An 18,533-nucleotide genomic window follows, 5' to 3' on the forward strand; every position below is an offset into this window, starting at 1 on the left:
GCTCGCAGTGAAAGGGCGGGGGCGCCAATTGGGTCCACAGGGCAGGGGCCCGATAAAAATGTCCACAGGGCCAGGGGTGGAGGGTGGGCGGGGCGTGCCCTCTCGCAGGACCCGGTCGAGGTAGGCCCGAGCAGTGGGCTGTAAAGCGGCCTTCACCTCCTGAAGTACGTACCTGGGAGTATGAGGTCTGGAGAGCCCCATGTGCTGAGCGAGCATCAGGGGATCCAGCCAGTCTCCCTAGTCATAGTCCAGGAGGTCTCCGACCCTGGTGACTTCCGCCAAGACCAGCCTCTGGCACACTGTAGGGGACTCCGCCACCTGCACACGAAGCTGGGGATTGTGTAGCAGGGGCTCCATGAGGAGATCAACCCCCACGGTGGCCGCCACAGACCTGGTCATTGAAAAGAGCTTCCAGGTCCGGAGGAGGTCTTGGTAGAAGACCGGCAGCCTGGAGAGGTCTCACGGAAGACCTCTCGGATGGAGGTAAAAGAGCTGCTGGTCATATCGGAGCCCTCGGAAGCGGCGGAGGAAGGCGTGCGCCAATACGCTCCACGCCGGACTACCTGCACCATACAGGAGCCTCTGCAGGGCCTGGAGGCAGAAGACATGGACCTGAGTGCATAGGCACTTCAGGCCCTGCCCCCCCCCGCCTCCTCCAGGGGCAGGTGGAGGACCCCTGCAGAGACCCAGTGCATTCCTGGCCAAAAGAACTCCAGAATTGCCATCTGGAGGTTGGCCAGGAAATCCGGGGCCGGGACCAGGATGTTGAGCTGGTACCTGTCATAAACAGATAGCTAAGGGTTAATGTCTCTTTCACCTGAAGCACCTGACCAGAGGACCAATCAGGAAACCAGATTTTTTCAACTTTGGGTGGAGGGAATTTTGTGTCTGAGGTCTTTGTTTTCTGTCTGCCTGTTTTCTCTGAGCTTTGGAGAAGTAGTTTCTGCTTTCTACTCTTCTGTTTCTAAGTATAAGGACAAAGAGATCAGATAGTAAGTTATATGGTTTCTTTTCTTTGGTATTTGCATGAATATAAGTGCTGGAGTGCTTTGATTTGTATTCTTTTTGAATAAGGCTGTTTATTCAATATTCTTTTAAGCAATTGACCCTGTATTTTGTCACCTTAATACAGAGAGACCATTTGTATGTATTTTCTTTCTTTTTATATAAAGCTTTCTTTTGAGACCTGTTGGAGTTTTCTTTCTGGGAAATTTCAGGGAAATTGAGTCTGTACTCACCAGGGAATTGGTGGGAGGAAGAAATCAGGGGGAGATCTGTGTGTGTTGGATTTGCTAGCCTGATTTTGCATTCCCTCTGGGTGAAGAGGAAAGTGCTTTTGTTTCCAGGACTGGAAACGGAGAGGGGGAGTCACTCTGTTTGGATTCACAGAGCTTGTGCCTGTGTATCTCTCCAGGAGCACCTGGAGGGGGGAAGGGAAAAAGGATTATTTCCCTTTGTTGTGAGACTCAAGGGATTTGGGTCTTGGGGTCCCCAGGGAAGGTTTTTCAGGGGGACCAGAGTGCCCCAAAACACTCTAATTTTTTGGGTGGTGGCAGCAAGTACCAGGTCCAAGCTGGTAGCTAAGCTTGGAGGTTTTCATGCTAACCCCCATAATTTGGACGCTAAGGTCCAAATCTGGGACTAAAGTTATGACATGGTGTGTAGCGGTTACAGGATAGACAAAATCCAGAAGCCAGTAGGAATATTATATTTTTCTTTTCTCTGCTAAGGGCTTTTTAGCAGAGAGAAACAGTTTGGTTTTAAAAGGGAACCAGAGAGAATTTTTTTTTCTGCTCTCTCTGGCAGTTTGTGGCTTGCATAATAAGCAAGAAACCATTAAGGTGCTATTAAGAGTCTTTTGTCACACAATAGCACTCCCATTGAGAGTCATTACCAGCACTATATACATGCAAATAAAGTGGTTTTTCTGGTTTGCTTTACATTGAAAACAAAGGGCAAAACCCCTGTTGCTAGGCAGACCCCAGGAGGCAACAGAGCCTGCAGTTCAGAAGATAAACACTGGAGGGCACCCCAACACAAGAAAACAGGAACCATGACTTCTAAGGCAAAAATTGAGGCCGAAGTTCAAGTCAGAGAAGGTGAACACAGGCAACAACTGGAAATAAAACAAACAGAGATGGAAATAAGAGAGAGAGAAAGAGAGGCAGCCTACCAAAGAGAACAGGCAGCCAAAGAGGCAGCACACAAAAGAAAACTAGAAGAAAAAGAGGTGGCCCACCACCGAGACATGGAAAAACAACAAAAAGAAATGGAAAAACAATAAAAAGAGTATGAAGAGAAGGAAAAACAGAGAAAACATGAACTGGACTTGGCAAAAGCTGGGCTGCATGTGCCAGCCAACCCTAACAACCCGGCACCAATTATTGCTCCACAGCACAGGAAATTTCCCACCTACAAGGCAGGTGATGACACCGAGGCCTTCTTGGAAAATTTTGAAAGAGCCTGTCTTGGGTACAGCATCCCCGAAGACCAGTACATGGTAGAATTAAGGTCACAGCTCAGTGGACCTTTAGCAGAGGTGGCAGCTGAAATGCCTAAGCAGCAAATGAATGACTATAAACTTTTTCAAACCAAGGCCAGATACAGAATGGGGATAACCCCAGATCATGCCCATCGGCGCTTCAGAACCCAAAAGTGGAAACCAGATGTGTCATTTCCCAAACACGCCTACTACGTTGCAAAAAACTATGAGACCTGGATTACAGGACACAACGTTCAAACCTTGGAAGAACTGCACTTCCTCATACAAATGGAGCAGTTCTTGGATGGTGTTCCTGAAGACATCACACAGTACATACAAGATGGAAAACCCAAAGATCTCGCTGAGGCGGGGGAGATTGGAGCCAAATGGATGGAAGTGGCAGAAAGCAAGAAAGCTACTGTCAAGGGGAACGAATACCCCAGGGGGCACACCGACCATAAACCCTACAGCCGAGGACAGCCAAAGACCCCACATACAACCCAAGTAAAGCCACAGATGCCCTACTCTTCCACCTCACCAGTCTTCAGTAACGCACCTCGGCCCAGTGACCCATCAGATGGAAGATGCTTTAAGTGTAATGAACTGGGACATATCAAGGCCAACTGTCCAAAGAACACCATGCGAGTGCAATTCATTACACCACCATCACACCAAAGATCCCCAGGCCCGGATGCCTCTCAAATACCCTTGGAGCGAAGGGAAAATTTGAGAGTGGGCGGAAAGAAGGTTACTGCGTGGAGAGACACGGGGGCACAAGTGTCAGCTATCCACCAATCCTTCGTTGACCCCAAATTCATCAACCCAAAGGTCAAAGTTACAATTTACCCCTTCATGTCACAAGCTGTAGACTTGCCTACAGCTCAACTGCCTGTCCAGTACAAAGGCTGGTCAGGAATGTGGACTTTTGCAGTCTATGACAATTATCCTATCCCCATGCTACTGGGGGAAGACTTGGCCAACCAGGTGAAGCGGGCCAAGAGAGTGGGAATGGTTACACGTAGCCAAACCAGGCAAGCTTCCAGACCCATTCCTGTTCCTGAGCAGTCCACAGAGGCCCCGTCTGTGTTACCAGAAACCCAGACAGAGGTAGTGGATCCCGATTCCATGCCAACCACTGAAACAGCCACAGCACCTCCAGTCCCAGGCCCAGAACTGGAACAGCAACCAGCACCAGCAATTGCAACCCCATCTTCAAACTCAACGCCAGAGGGCGCCAGCGAGCCACAACTGGCAGAAACAACAGACAGCCATACCCAAAAGGCTCAGCCAGAGCCTGAAATACCCTCAGGTGCAACAGCGGAGAGCGGTTCACCTGCAACGGAAACAACCCCATCACCTACATCGCTTCCAGAGGGACCAACCCCAATGTCCACGAGTCTGAGGAAGAACTGGTGACCCCAGCCTCAAGGGAACAGTTCCAGACTGAGCAGGAAGCAGATGACAGCCTTCAGAAAGCTTGGGCGGTGGCACGGAGCACCCCACCGCCTCTCAGCTCTTCTAATCGATCCCGGTTTGTTATAGACCAAGGACTTTTATACAAGGAAATTCTTTCTGGTGGACACCAGGAAGAATGGCAGCCGCAAAAACAGTTGGTGGTTCCAACTAAGTACCGGGGGAAGCTCTTAAGCTTAGCCCATGATCATCCCAGTGGCCATGCTGGGGTGAAGAGAACCAAGGACCGGTTGGGGAAGTCCTTCCACTGGGAGGGGATGGGCAAGGACGTTGCCAAGTATGTCCGGTCTTGTGAGGTGTGCCAAAGAGTGGGAAAGCCTCAAGACCAGGTCAAGGCCCCTCTCCAGCCACTCCCCATAATTGAGGTCCCATTTCAGCGAGTAGCTGTGGATATTCTGGGTCCTTTCCCAAAAAAGACACCCAGAGGAAAGCAGTACGTACTGACTTTAGTGGACTTTGCTACCCGATGGCCGGAAGCAGTAGCTCTAGGCAACACCAGGGCTAACACTGTGTGCCTGGCCCTAACAGACATCTTTGCCAGGGTAGATTGGCCCTCCGACATCCTTACAGATTCAGGGTCTAATTTCCTGGCAGGGACCATGGAAAAACTGTGGGAAACTCATGGGGTGAATCACTTGGTTGCCACCCCGTACCACCATCAAACCAATGGCCTGGTGGAAAGGTTCAATGGAACTTTGGGGGCCATGATACAAAATTCATCAACAAATTCTCCAATAATTGGGACCTAGTGTTGCAGCAGTTGCTGTTTGCCTACAGGGCTGTACCACGTCCCAGTTTAGGGTTTTCGCCATTTCAACTTGTGTATGGACACGAGGTTAAGGGGACCATTACAGTTGGTAAGCAGCAATGGGAGGGGTTTACGCCTTCTCCAGGAACTAACATTCTGGACTTTGTAAGCAACCTACAAAGCACCCTCCGACACTCTTTAGCCCTTGCTAGAGAGAACCTAAAGGATGCTCAAGAAGAGCAAAAGGCCTGGTATGACAGACATGCCAGAGAACGTTCCTTCAAGGTAGGAGACCAGGTTATGGTCTTGAAGGCGCAACAGGCCCATAAGATGGAAGCATCATGGGAAGGGCCATTCACTGTCCAAGAGCGCCTGGGAACTGTGAACTACCTCATAGCATTTCCCAATTCCTCACTAAAGCCTAAAGTGTACCATGTTAATTCTCTCAAGCCTTTCTATTCCAGAGACTTACAGGTTTGTTAGTTTACAGTCCAGGGAGATGAGGCTGAGTGGCCTGACGGTGTCTACTACGACAGGGAAAAAAGACGGTGGCGTGGAAGAGGTGAACCTCTCAACCACCCTGGAACGTCTGCAGCGGCGACAAATCAAGGAGCTGTGCACTAGCTTCGCCCCATTGTTCTCAGCCACCCCAGGACGGACTGAACGGGCATACCACTCCATTATACAGGTAATGCTCACCCAATCAGAACCCCACCCTACTGGGTGTCTCCTCATGCCCAAGCTGCTATAGAACGGAAGATCCAGAACATGCTACAGATGGGTATAATCCGCTCATCTACCAGTGCATGGGCATCTCCAGTGGTTCTGGTACCCAAACCAGATGGGGAAATACGCTTTTGCAGTGGACTACCGTAAGCTAAATGCTGTAACTCGTCCGAACAACTATCCAATGCCACGCACCGATGAGCTATTGAGAAGTTTGGACGTGCCCAGTTCATCTCTACAATAGACTTAACCAAGGGGTACTGGCAAGTACCAGCTAGATGAACCTGCCAAGAGAGGTCAGCATTCGTCACCCATGCGGGGGTGTATGAATTCAATGTCCTTCCTTTCGGCCTTCGAAATGCACCCGCCACCTTCCAGAGGCTGGTAGATGGTCTACTAGCTGGACTGGAGAATTTGCAGTTGCCTACCTCGATGATGTGGCCATTTTTTCAGACTCCTGGCCCGAACACCTACTACATCTGGAAAAGGTCTTTCAGCGCATCAGGCAGGCCGGACTAACTGTTAAGGCCAAAAAGTGTCAAATAGGCCAAAAGAGAGTGACTTACCTGAGGCACCAGGTGGGTCAAGAAACCATAAACCCCCTACAGGCCAAGGTGAATGCTATCCAAAAGTGGCCTGTCCCAAGGTCAAAAAACAGGTCCAATCCTTCTTAGGCTTGGCCGGATACTACAGGCGATTTGTACCACACTACAGCCAAATCGCTGCCCCACTGACCGACCTGACCAAAAAGACCCAGCCAAATGCAGTTAAGTAAACTGATGAGTGTCAAAAGGCCTTTACTCAACTTAAGGCAACGCTCATGTCTCACCCTGTGCTCAGGGCCCCGAATTTTAACAAACCATTCCTAGTAACCACGAATGCATCAAAGCGTGGTATAAAAGCACTGCTCATGCAGAAAGCAACAGATCACAACTTCCATCCTGTCGTGTTTCTCAGCAAAAAACTGTCTAAAAAAAAAGTCACTGGTCAGTCAGTGAAAAGGAATGCTATGCCATTGTGTACGCCCTGGAAAAGCTACGCCCATATGTTTGGGGACGGCGGTTCCAACTACAAACTGACCATGCTGCACTAAAGTGGCTTAATACTGCCAAGGGGAACAACAAGAAACTTCTTCGTTGGAGTTTAGCTCTCCAAGATTTTGATTTTGAAATTCAACACATCACAGGAGCTTCTAATAAAGTTGCTGATGCACTCTCCCGTGAGAGTTTCCCAGAATTCAGTAGTTAAAAAGTGTTCTTAAAATGTAAAAGTCTGTTAGTTATATACTTAGTAGTATATGTAAAGGTGCATGTGTTGTAGTAATCTGTTTATTTTAAAGTTCTAGAAGGAAATCGCCGCCAGTGAGCTTCCCCACTGTCTGCAATTTGGGGGGCATCATAAACAGATAACTAAGGGTTAATGTCTCTTTCACCTGAAGCACCTGACCAGAGGACCAATCAGGAAACCAGATTTTTTCAACTTTGGGTGGAGGGAATTTTGTGTCTGAGGTCTTTGTTTTCTGTCTGCCTATTTTCTCTGAGCTTTGGAGAAGTAGTTTCTGCTTTCTACTCTTCTGTTTCTAAGTGTAAGGACAAAGAGATCAGATAGTAAGTTATATGGTTTCTTTTCTTTGGTATTTGCATGAATATAAGTGCTGGAGTGCTTTGATTTGTATTCTTTTTGAATAAGGCTGTTTATTCAATATTCTTTTAAGCAATTGACCCTGTATTTTGTCACCTTAATACAGAGAGACCATTTGTATGTATTTTCTTTCTTTTTATATAAAGCTTTCTTTTTGAGACCTGTTGGAGTTTTCTTTTCTGGGAAATTTCAGGGAAATTGAGTCTGTACTCACCAGGGAATTGGTGGGAGGAAGAAATCAGGGGGAGATCTGTGTGTGTTGGATTTGCTAGCCTGATTTTGCATTCCCTCTGGGTGAAGAGGAAAGTGCTTTTGTTTCCAGGACTGGAAACGGAGAGGGGGAGTCACTCTGTTTGGATTCACAGAGCTTGTGCCTGTGTATCTCTCCAGGAGCACCTGGAGGGGGGAAGGGAAAAAGGATTATTTCCCTTTGTTGTGAGACTCAAGGGATTTGGGTCTTGGGGTCCCCAGGGAAGGTTTTTCAGGGGGACCAGAGTGCCCCAAAACACTCTAATTTTTTGGGTGGCGGCAGCAAGTACCAGGTCCAAGCTGGTAGCTAAGCTTGGAGGTTTTCATGCTAACCCCCATATTTTGGACGCTAAGGTCCAAATCTGGGACTAAAGTTATGTACCAGAGCATGGACAGGATCCGTTGATTAAGCACCAGCGCCCTCCCTCGAAGGGAGAGGCACCGGAGCAGTCCTGTCCATTCCGGAGCCGCTCCGTCACCCTGCCCTCCAAACCATGCCGGTTCTCCGGTGGAGACGGATGCATGGCAGAAAGGTAAACGCTGAGATAGAGCAGTGGACCCGCACTCCACCGGATGGCCTGAAGCGTGGGTGGGAGGGAGCTCTCCTGCCACCCGTCCCCAACCACAAGGCCAGAGCTCTTGACCCAGTTGACCTGGGCCGAGGAGGCTGCCGAGTACACAGCCTGGCAAGCCTCTACCTGCGCCAAGTTGCCCAGGTCCTGGACCACAAGGAGCACATCGTCAGCGTACACCGACAGGACCAGCCACAGTTCCAGTTCCCGAAGCACCAACCCCGTCAACCTCTGGCGGAGGAGACAGAGGAAGGGCTCAATCGCCAGAGCGTACAGCTGGTCCGAGAGGGGGCACCCCTGCCGTACTCCCTGCCTGAAGCTGACCGGCTCGGTCAAGGTCCAGTTGAGCCTGACCAGACACTCTGCGGAAGCATACAGCACCTGGAGAAAACCCACAACCCGGGGTCTGAAGCCGAACGCTCGCAGAGTGCTCAGGAGATACCCGTGATCCACGCTGTCTAACGCCTTCTCCTGATCCAGGGACAAGAGGGCGAATGACAGACCATCCCTACACCCTAATTCCAGAAGGTCCTGGACCAGATACAAGTTATCAAATATTGAGTGGCCCGGGACGGTGTAGGTCTGGTCAGGATGGACCACGTCCGCCAGCATGGACCCTAGCCGCATCGAGATGGCCTTTGTAACGATTTTGTAGTCCATCCTGAGGAGCGAGACGGGACGCCAATTCTGTAAGTCGCAGAGGTCCTCCCTCTTTGGCAATAAGGCGAGCACAGCTCGTCTGCACGAGAGAGGGAGGACCCCGCTTTGTAAAGACTCGGCCTAGACGGTGACCAGGTCTGGGCCGAGGACATCCCAGAACGCGGTAGAATTCCACAGTCAGCCTGTCCATGCCCGGAGATTTCTTGGTGGGCATGCAATGGAGGGCTTCCGAGAACTTGGCCAGAGTGAGAGACAGCTCTAACTGGTCCTGGTCGCCCGTGCTGACCATCGGGAGTCCATCCCATAGCACTCTGCAAGCGTTAGGATCGGTCGGATCCAGGGAGAAAAGAGTCGCGTAGAAGGCCCTGGCCCTCTCGCACATCTCCGCTGGATCCGTGAGGGGGGTGCCATCCTCCGCCAGGAGGCAGGTGACATGCTTTTTGGCCCCCCTCCTTTTCTCCAGAGCGTAGAAGAAGCGGGAACCGCGATCCATCTCCCGAAGGAGGTGGATGCGGGATCGAACAAAAGCACCCCGGGCCCAATGGTCTTCGAGGGTCCGGAGCTCCTCCCGCTTCTCCCGGCACGCTCCGGAGAGGGATGGATCCTTGGGGCTGGCGGCCAGACGCCTCTCCAGCTCCAAGACCTCCCGTTCCAACTGCCCTATCACTGCATCCCTCCGTCGGCTGGCGCCCCGGGTGTAGTCACGGCAGAAGAGCTGGGGGCGCACCTTCCCCAGGTCCCACCACTGCCACACCGAGAAAAAGGCATGCCTCTGCCCTCGCCAGGCCAGCCAGAACTCCCGGAAGGACGCCACGAAGCCCGCATCCTCCAGCAAACTATTATTAAAATGCCAATAGGCCGGCCCTGGCCTCTCCGCGCAGAGAGAGGCCATGACGGTGGCAAGGTGGTGATCCGAAAAGGGGGCCGGCCAAACGCTGGAGGAGTGGGCTCGTGAAAGGTGGAAACGCGACAGGTAAATATGGTCCAGCCGGGAGTGGCGCGACCGATGGGCCTCTACCTGGATGAAGGTGAACGTCGAGACGTCGTCCGGGTGGTGGTCGCGCCAGATGTCCACCAGGGAGTGGCGTTCGACGATCTCCGGGAGGACGTCCGTGGCGGCCGGGTGCTGCTCGGTCCCCAAGCGGTCCCGTTCCTCGAGGGTGGTGTTAAAGTCCCCTCCAAGGACCAGGCACTCACAAGAATCCAGGAAGCCGAGGAAGGCAGATGCCTGCTGAAAAAAACACAACCTCTCCGGGCCCGATGTCGGGGCATAAACATTAACGAGATTAAGCACAAGCCCCTCCATGCGGACCTGGAGGTGCAGCAGGCGACCCGGCACAGCCTCGGCGACCCCCAGCACCTTGGGTCGTAAGTCGGGGGAGAACAGGGTCGCCACTCCAGCCGCGCAAACTGAGAAGTGGCTAAAGTAGGCCCTGTCCCCCCACTCTAGCTGCCAGCTAGCTTCAGCGGCCGGATCCGTATGGGTCTCCTGCAGGAAAACCACAGAGTACCCCCCCTCCCAGAGGAAGGAGAGCACCTGGCTCTTGCGGAGACCCATCCTACAGCCCCGGGTGTTTAAAGTGGCAAAGATGAGTGGTGCCATGAGGAGGGCTGGGGGGGTCCTCGCCGGCAGACATGCCCACAGCCTCCGGCAGGCCACACAGCCATCCGTGACCTATGCCGTAGGTGAGTAAAGAGTCACGGAAAAGGCGGACCCGCCAGTAGGCCGTGGCAGCCTGCTTCCCGGTCCTCTTGCTCCCCCATGAGGACCCTCACGGCCTGGAGGACCTGATGGAAATCCCCCCACCGCTGGATGGGGCAGCAATCCGTGGCCTACCCGCAGGTGAGTAAAGAGTCACAGAAGAGGCGGACCTGCCAGTAGGCCACGGTGGCCTGCTTCCCGGTCCTCTTACCCTCCCCCATGAGGGCCCTCGTGGCCCGGAGGACCTGATGGAAATCCCCCCACCGCTGGAGCGCAAGCTGGACTTTGTTACGGGAGCCATGGACGTCCTCAAGGAACTCCCGCAGCTCCTCCCTCAGCGCATGGGGGGGGTCACGGATCGATGACCATCCCCCAGTGGGGCCCTTGTCACAGCCCCGTGGCCCACCGAGGCGGGCAGGCAGGGGGCAGACCCCCGACGTGGCATCAGATGGGCTGACACCACGCGACCTGCGCCTCTCCCAGATTAAAGAAGGAGCAGTGGAAGGAGAACAGCAGCCCCTGGTGGGTCGGGACAAGGAAAAACTAGCGAAGCTGCTCCCTGGGGGGTATTCCCAGGGGCAGCACTGGCATCACAGGAGGTGGGGGGGACAAGGACAGGGCTAACAGGAGTCGGGCAGGGATCAGGGAGAGAATCCGGGAATGAGGTAGAGGCAGGATCCAGAGCCTCTATAGTTGAGCCACTGGATGGTGGCTCCTCCTGGCCAGGCTCAGGGATCTGGGAAGTGGGAAGGGGACCCCTAACGATGCCAGGCTCAGCCAGTGTGGAACGTACGGCAGCCTCGGCATCCAGAGATAGATGTTCGTCAATGGGGTCCCTGCCTAGGAAGGAGGCCGGGTTCTCCACACCCAAGAGGGACACCCCCTGGGAACCGGGTCTTGGCAGCAGGGCACTGGCCGTTGTCCCAATGGGCTCGGCGGCAGTCAACAAGGTGCCACCCGCAGCCGGGATGATGGAAGAATCCAGGGGACCCTCAGAGGTGGGAGCAGAAGCAGCAGTTAGGGGAAGGGAATTCGGGGACAGGGGGGCCAAGGTGAGGTCGCCCAGATCGAGGCCCGCTAGCAGAGGGTCGTCCTCCCCCTGCGTGACTGGGGTCAGACCCAGGGCCTCGATCTCCTCATAGATGGAAGGGAGATCACCATCCACCACCCCAGAGCCCTCCCCGCCAGCACCCTGGGCGATACCCACCGCGGAGCTCGCAGAGGCCTCGAGTGGGAAGGGGGCGAGAGAGGCTCCCTCAGGGGCTTCCATGGGAAGGGACCCCGGAGGAGGGGTGGTGTTACCTTCCGGTGCTGCCACGGCGTCCCCAGCCGGCACCACAAAACGGGAGTCAACAGGGGGCAAGGCAGAAGGCTCATCATCGGTGCCCCCCTTCCTGCTCTTCCAGGGGGCCTCCGAATCCGAAGGATGTAATGAGGGCTCGAGCCTTCCGCTTGCCCTGCTTCTCCTGCACTAAAGACCAGCCCTCCATGGCATCATCCGGGAGCTGGCTAACAGGGGTCGGCTCGGGTGGCAAGGGCAATGGCTCAGGGACTCGGGGAGGCAGTGGTGGGACAGCAGAAACCAGGGAGGATTCCCCTGGGACGAGCCCTCTCCCACGTCCGGCGGTAGCCCCGCCACACCCTCCTCCACAGAGGCGGACCGAGAAGGAGGAGGAGGGGCAGCTTTGGGTGCCGGGCAGCCAGGGGGACCAGTGATGACAGGGCCGGCGTCTGGCCGGGGCTCGGGGGTCCCGGACGCTCCTCCGTGCTGGGCCAAGGTACTGTCCCTCCGGACGTGCCCCATCGCCTGGCAGAGGTAGCACCGGGCCTCCCCCGTTGAGTAATGCACCTGGTAGTGGGCTCCCTGGTAAGGGACCAGAAAGGACCCCTCGAGCGCCTCTCCACCACGCGCCGCCGGCGGCAGTTGAAGCTGCACTTGCCGGCGGAACGAGAGAACATGACGGAGGGCGGGGTCCGTGCAGCCCAAGGGGAGAGGGCTGATGACGGAGATGGGGCGTCCCAGGGCAGAAAGGGCGGGCAGCAGGGCGGCATTGGGCAGGAAGGGAGGAATGGAGGTCAAGATTAAGCGGACCCCCAGGTCTTCCAACGGCTCCAGGGGGACGAACACACCCCCCACAGCCAGGCCTGTCTCTACTGCCTCCTGGGCGGCGGCCTCCGATGCCAGGAAGAAGACCACCTTCCAGTACATTTTGGAGGCCGCCACAATGGCCATGGGCCCCACCACCCTCGCCAATGCCCGCACGTAGATCTCCACGTGGGGCGAGGTGGGCACCAGGAGGCAATGGACGCCGTGCTTCCTGGTCAAAGTGGGAAAGGGGCCCCGGCCACTGTAGATGGGAGTGGAAATGGTGGTCGGAGGAGCCGCAGCAGGCGGGGGGGTTGCCGCCACCTGGGCGTATGCCCTGGGGGCCGGGGGAGGGACACCTGCAGAGCTGGTGGAGTGAATAGCAGGGAGGGATGCCACAGTCACTAGTGGGGCCGCGGCAGCGGGGGCAGTCTCCGCCATGGAGTGCCTGGCCTTTCTAGCGGGGCCCTTACCCTTCTTCCCACCCTGACCCTTCCCACCGGCTGGGGGGGCTCCCCCTGTATCGGAAGAGGTGAGGGACGTGGCAGTCGCTGCTGCCAGTGCCCCAGGAGGGGCGGTCGTAGGTGGATCGGCAGCGGCGGTTGAGGTAGAGGCTTGGGCAGTGGACATGGGGGCAGGTGGAGGAGAGGCAGTGGGAGCATCGCAAGGGGTCTCCCCTGCCGCGTCCCCTGCCATAACGAGAGCGGGAAGGGGGACAAACAGTGAGGGGAGGGGAAGGAGAGGAGGCAACCACCCCTCCCCGCTAGGCTGCAGGCAGGGGAGGAGGGCACCAGAAAAGGCAAGCTGAAGGGGTGTGGGGAGCAACCAAGGACCTAGGGGCGGGAGGGCTTCAGGGCACCGATGCAGAGGGGAGTTACGGCCCCTCTAGTTGCACTAGACAAGGGGGACAAGGGTAGGGGGGGTGCAGTGAACAAGGGGAAACCAAATGGGGAAGGGCACAAGTGCATGGGAGGGGGAGTGGGCACGTAAGGGGAGGGACCAATCAGGGCTGGGGGAACTCAGGGTGTGGGGGGAAAGGGTGAGCTGGGTATGGGGTAGAGGGACCATGGATACAGCTGCAGGGCTGGGGCAGAACTATCAGGCCGCAGAGGGTAATAGGTGGGGTGGACAAATGTGGCAAAGGAGAGGGGGTTAGTCCAGGGAGAGGGGGGAGGTGGTGCGCCCACAGGCACTTGTGCCAAAAAGTCAATGCTAGGCTGCTGCTGCTGCAGGCCCAAACGATGGAAGTGGGCGTGGTGAGCCAGGCGAGCAGCTCAGTCCCAGAAGGAGGAGGCCGAGGCAGAAGGAAAACAGCCAGCGGGGGTGGTGGAGGGGGCAACAGGGAACACGGATGGACAGGGGGCAGGCTCCACGCCACACCCCCGGTGTCCCAACAGACACAGTCGAAACCCCCACCACAAGAGCAAAGTTCGAAAAATACTCAGTCCAGGAATGCCCCCTCCACAGTGGTCTTCACACAGTCTCTAGCAGCAGGTGGTCCTCTTCTACTCCTCCTCCTTGTCCTCCTCCGGGCTCCAACAGCTCCCCAGCAACAGCCACAGTAGCCCCAGCAGCTCCAGGTGGTGGTGGTCTGGTGTCCAGGCAGCTGGGGTCCCTCACTCCCCTCCTCTCTGGGAAGCAAGCCAGAAGTCCCCCCTCCCCCCAGGGGCTGTAGGTGGAGTAACAGCAGTAACAGGTGGGGGGGAACCACCAGCCAGCCAGCAAACAGACAGCAGAGAGAGGGGTGGGTGGTGGTGTCTAGCCCAGCCAGGGGAGCAGCAGGAGCAGGAACAGCAGCAGAAACAGCGAGGGCCCAGCAGCAGCAGCAGCAGCAGCAGCGGCCCTCTCCCTCCTTCCTCTACAGCAGAGCGGTCGAAGGAAGAGCCAGTACTGGCCCCAGGAGAAGCAGGCTTCTGTTCCCCGAGTGACCAGAGCAGGGGCTGCACTAGCAGGGCCGACTTTAGGAAGTGCGGGGCCCAATTCGAACATTTTCGGCGGGGCCCTGGCAGGGATGACTTAAAAAAAAAAAAGTGGAAAAAAAAGCCCTTCATTTCTTTCATGTATTATTTACTTTCCATAACTATATAAATAATGAAATTATATATTATGTACAATGCAACATATATGCTGTTGATTGGTTATTAATGACTGCCGTTTCACATGTGTGGGTCCCCGCCACTCCCTGGGGGTGTGCACATGTGTGGGTCCCAGCTGCTCCCTGCCCCCCTCATTGAAACAGGTGTGCAGAGTTACTGCCCTGGAACTGCAGGGCAGCAGTTGACATGGGGCTGGTTGGAGGCAGGGCAGGGGCTGACTGGAGGTAGGATCTGGCTGCAGGCAGGGCAAGGGGTGCGGGACTGGTTGGAGATAGGGGGTGCGTGGGGCGGGCTGGCTTCAGGCAGGGCCGCAGGGAGGTGCAGCAGGGGTTAGCAGGGCTGGAGACAGAAGATTGTGAGACTGGCTGGCTTCAGGCAGGGGGGTGCAGCAGGGGTTGGCTGGAGACAGGGCAGGGTGTGCAGGGCTGATGTGGGCAGCACTGTGTGTGTGGGGCTGGCTGGCTTTGGGCAGGGCCGCAGGAGTGTGTGGCAGGGGTTGACTGGAGACACGGCAGGGGGTTTGGCAGGGGCTGGCTGCGGGCACAGGGTGCAGAGCTGGCTGCAGGCAGGGGGAGTGGGGCTGGTGTGGGCAGGGCAGGGGGTGCAGCAGAGGCAGCTAGAGTCCCAGCCCTTTAAATAGCCCCCAAGCCCCCTGCTATCCCAGGGCTTTGGGGGCTGTTTAAAGGGCCCAGGGCTCCCCAGCTTCTACCCCGCCCTGGACCTTTTAAATAGCCACAGGAGCCCTGGGGAATGCATGGGGGGGTGGCGGGGCTCTGGTGGCTATTTAAAGGACCAGGGTGGCAGAGGCAGCTGGAGTCCTGGCCCTTTAAATAGCCCCCAGAGCCCCCTGCTACCCCAGGGCTCTGGAGGCTATTTAAAGGGCCCGGAGTTCCAGCTGGGACAGCGGGGCCGTGGGGCTTGCTGTGCTCCCGCCTGCACTTTGGTTAAGGGAGCAGGACCACAGAAGACCCCGGAGCAGACCGCAGCCAGGGACCCGCGGTAAGTGGAAAAAAAAAATTAAAAAGGTGCCTAAGGCGCAGGGCCCAATTCCCGGGAATCAGCCTAAAGCTGGCCCTGTGCACTAGAGTAATCAGGAACCTGCTAGAACCAATTCAGGCAGACAGGCTGATTAGATCACCTGCAGCCAATCAAGGCAGGCTAATCAGGGCACCTGGGTTTAAAAAGGAGCTCACTCCAGTCAGGGAGTAGGGAGCTAGAGGAAAGGAAGTGTGTGTGAGGAGCTGAGAGCAAGAGGCATAAGGAGCTGAGAGGGTGTGCTGCTGGAGGACTAAGGAGTTACAAGAGTTATCAGACAACAGGAGGAAGGTCCTGTGGTGAGGATAAAGAAGGTGTTTGGAGGAGGCCATGGGGAAGTAGCCCAGGGAATTGTAGCTGTCATGCAGCTGTTACAGGAGGTACTATAGACAGCTGCAATCCACAGGGCCCTGGGCTGGAACCTGGAGTAGAGGGTGGGCCCAGGTTCCCCCCAAACCTCCCAACTCCTGATCAGACACAGGAGGAGTTGACCCAGACTGTGGGGAAGATCACCAAGGTGAGCAAATCTGCCAATAAGCGCAGGACCCACCAAGGTAGAGGAGGAACTTTATCACAACATGTAGGCATTAGAATGAAACCATAAAACCCCCATGTATTAACTGGTTCTGCAGTCAGATGCCTGGATGTGTATCAACTCGCTGTGTCCCTGACCTGCCCTGTTGTCTGTATCCCAGATAATCTCTGTAGGCCTGTGGGAGCCCTGTTGGCCTAGGCACTGTACGCATGCATAGGGTGATGCAGTCCCAGCTCTGAAGTGCTTACAATGTAATTTAAGGCAAGATTCTACAAGTGTGAAACTATCTAGAGGAAGGATAAGGCCAATACAAGTAGTAATACAAGCAAGCAGTTACATAGGCAAGTGGTGTGCATAACTAATCATTGGACCCTTTCCTTATTTATATGAATAAATAATTATCAGCAATTCTCACTGACTTGCTACCTTGCTCACACCGGAGAGCCAGGTAATTTCCTGTAGGCTGCACAGGAGAAACTGGTTTATTATCCAAAACTCATGGCATTGAGCAACAGAAATGCAATGCCTCTGTTTGCATAAAGCACAGGGCAGCATCCAAGGCTGGCAGCGGACTCCCTTCTGATCAGGGCGGATGCGTGTCTGAGATTCTGTTTTCACCATGCTCACGTTGTGTGGTGCCGTGCCCAATGCGCTATTCTAAGGCTCATGAGTGGCAGGATTAGGCGCTGAGGTTTTACAGTCAGAATGCTGAAGCAGCAGCATGGGCTCCACCACTAACTTGCTGGGTGCCTTCAGGGCTGCCCTTAATTGGCCTATGTAGCCTCCTTCTGCATCAGCCCAGGCATGCAGTGTGCAGAGCTGTGATGTCCTAGGGTGCTCTGCTGCTTGGCTGGAGATTGCCTGCTGAGGCCTGTGCACTCTGTGCTGAAGCATGAGGAAGCCCAGTAGGAGATCTCTGTGACCTGCATTTTGGCCCCCATTTTTAGTCAGTGGGCAATTATTTTCCCCTCTCCCCCCCCCCCGTACCCTGGAACATCAGAACCCATCATGGTTAATTACTGAGGGTGAGAGGTAACCCTCCCATAGTTACCACTGATTACATTTTAACCTCATCTATTTGCAAACCTCTAGCATTCTTCTGCAGTCAGCTCATTCTGACCTAATCCCACTGACAGATAGTGGGGAAACTGCCCTAATTTGTGCCCAGAATCAGTTCCCATCTGCGGGCAAAATAATCAGCAGTTCCAAGCCTGGAGGGGCGGCTGGGCCCAGGGGCGCTGGAACGATTTGCATAGTGGGAGGTGCTCAGAGCCACTGAACCAAACTGTAAACCTTCTATCTAATGGAAACCACTTCAAGCTAGGGGGTGTGGCAGCACCCCCAGCACCCTAGTTCCAGCTCCTGTGGTTGGGGAAAGAGAGGGCTCCTCTCCCCTTGCAAACTTTGTGGCAAGTAGGTGATCTGTATAAGGCCAGCAGGAAGAAACAAACACTAGAAGCCCCTGGGTTCCCTGAGGAGCCATATCAGACAGGACAGCCATGAGCAGATCCTAAACCACCATGGCACCTCCAGCCAGCAGACACTGTTACTGGGTGATACCCCCTTGCCCACCACAGTTCATCTCCTCCCTTGTGAGCGATTAATTCCCATTTGGATTTACTATCTGCAGGTGGACCTGGACGTCAGAGCGCCATGCAATGCTGGCACCTTCCTGCCCACAGAGAGACGTTGTTATAGGGGATGGTGGGAGACAGGGCTTGGACAAGTAGGAACAACTTGTCATAAAAGATCCCAAAATGATCCTGCTCACTCTGGGGTGACCCAGCAGCATGGCAAATTCCAGGGGCCCCTAGGGGTCCCTCTGCAGCCTTCTGGTTCCCTTTTGGTGGGATGGGCTTTTCGGCATTCGTTTGGGTTTTGGACCTTCTGGGTTTGGCTGGGTGACCTGCTGCCTCCAGTGCTGAGATGAGTGTTGGCAGGTTTTCCCACAGTCACTGTAGGTTGCTGGCTATGCAGGAGCTCTTAAAGCGAGTCTCAGTCTAGCCGCCTTAAAGCAACACATCCAGAATTATGAAAGGGAAGGAAATTGCCTCTTGCCTCACAGTCTCAGCCCCCAACAGGGACAAGAGTTGCACCTGGATGCTGTACTAAGCATGACTGGCCCCCTAGAAACACCTGCGAGAGTGTGTTCCCACAGAAAGGGCCCACAGACCAATGGCTTTCTGCCTGGTTTGTATATCTCACCAAGCCTCTACTGTGCTTCCTGCTGTGCAGGAGAACTGTGTACAGAATCCAGGGGAGAGACGGAAAAGGGGCTGGCAGCCATCAAAGTGCTGTCCATGGTCATTCAGTCATGGGCATCCTCCCTCCACACACATGCGTGAGCACACACATTCCAGCCATGCTATTTCCTAAATACTGTCCCCAGTCTGCTGGATAGTCAGACTCCTTGTTCCTTCAGTCCTGGGCTTCCTCGCTGCACCCTCACACTGCTTTCTCCAGTGCCTACCCCCACCCCAGTCTCACCCTGCAGAGATTCCATGAGAACTGTTTCCATGGCCATTCAG

This window comes from Gopherus evgoodei, chromosome 1 (genome assembly GCF_007399415.2).
Source record: "Gopherus evgoodei ecotype Sinaloan lineage chromosome 1, rGopEvg1_v1.p, whole genome shotgun sequence".
NCBI classification, from domain to species: domain Eukaryota; kingdom Metazoa; phylum Chordata; order Testudines; family Testudinidae; genus Gopherus; species Gopherus evgoodei.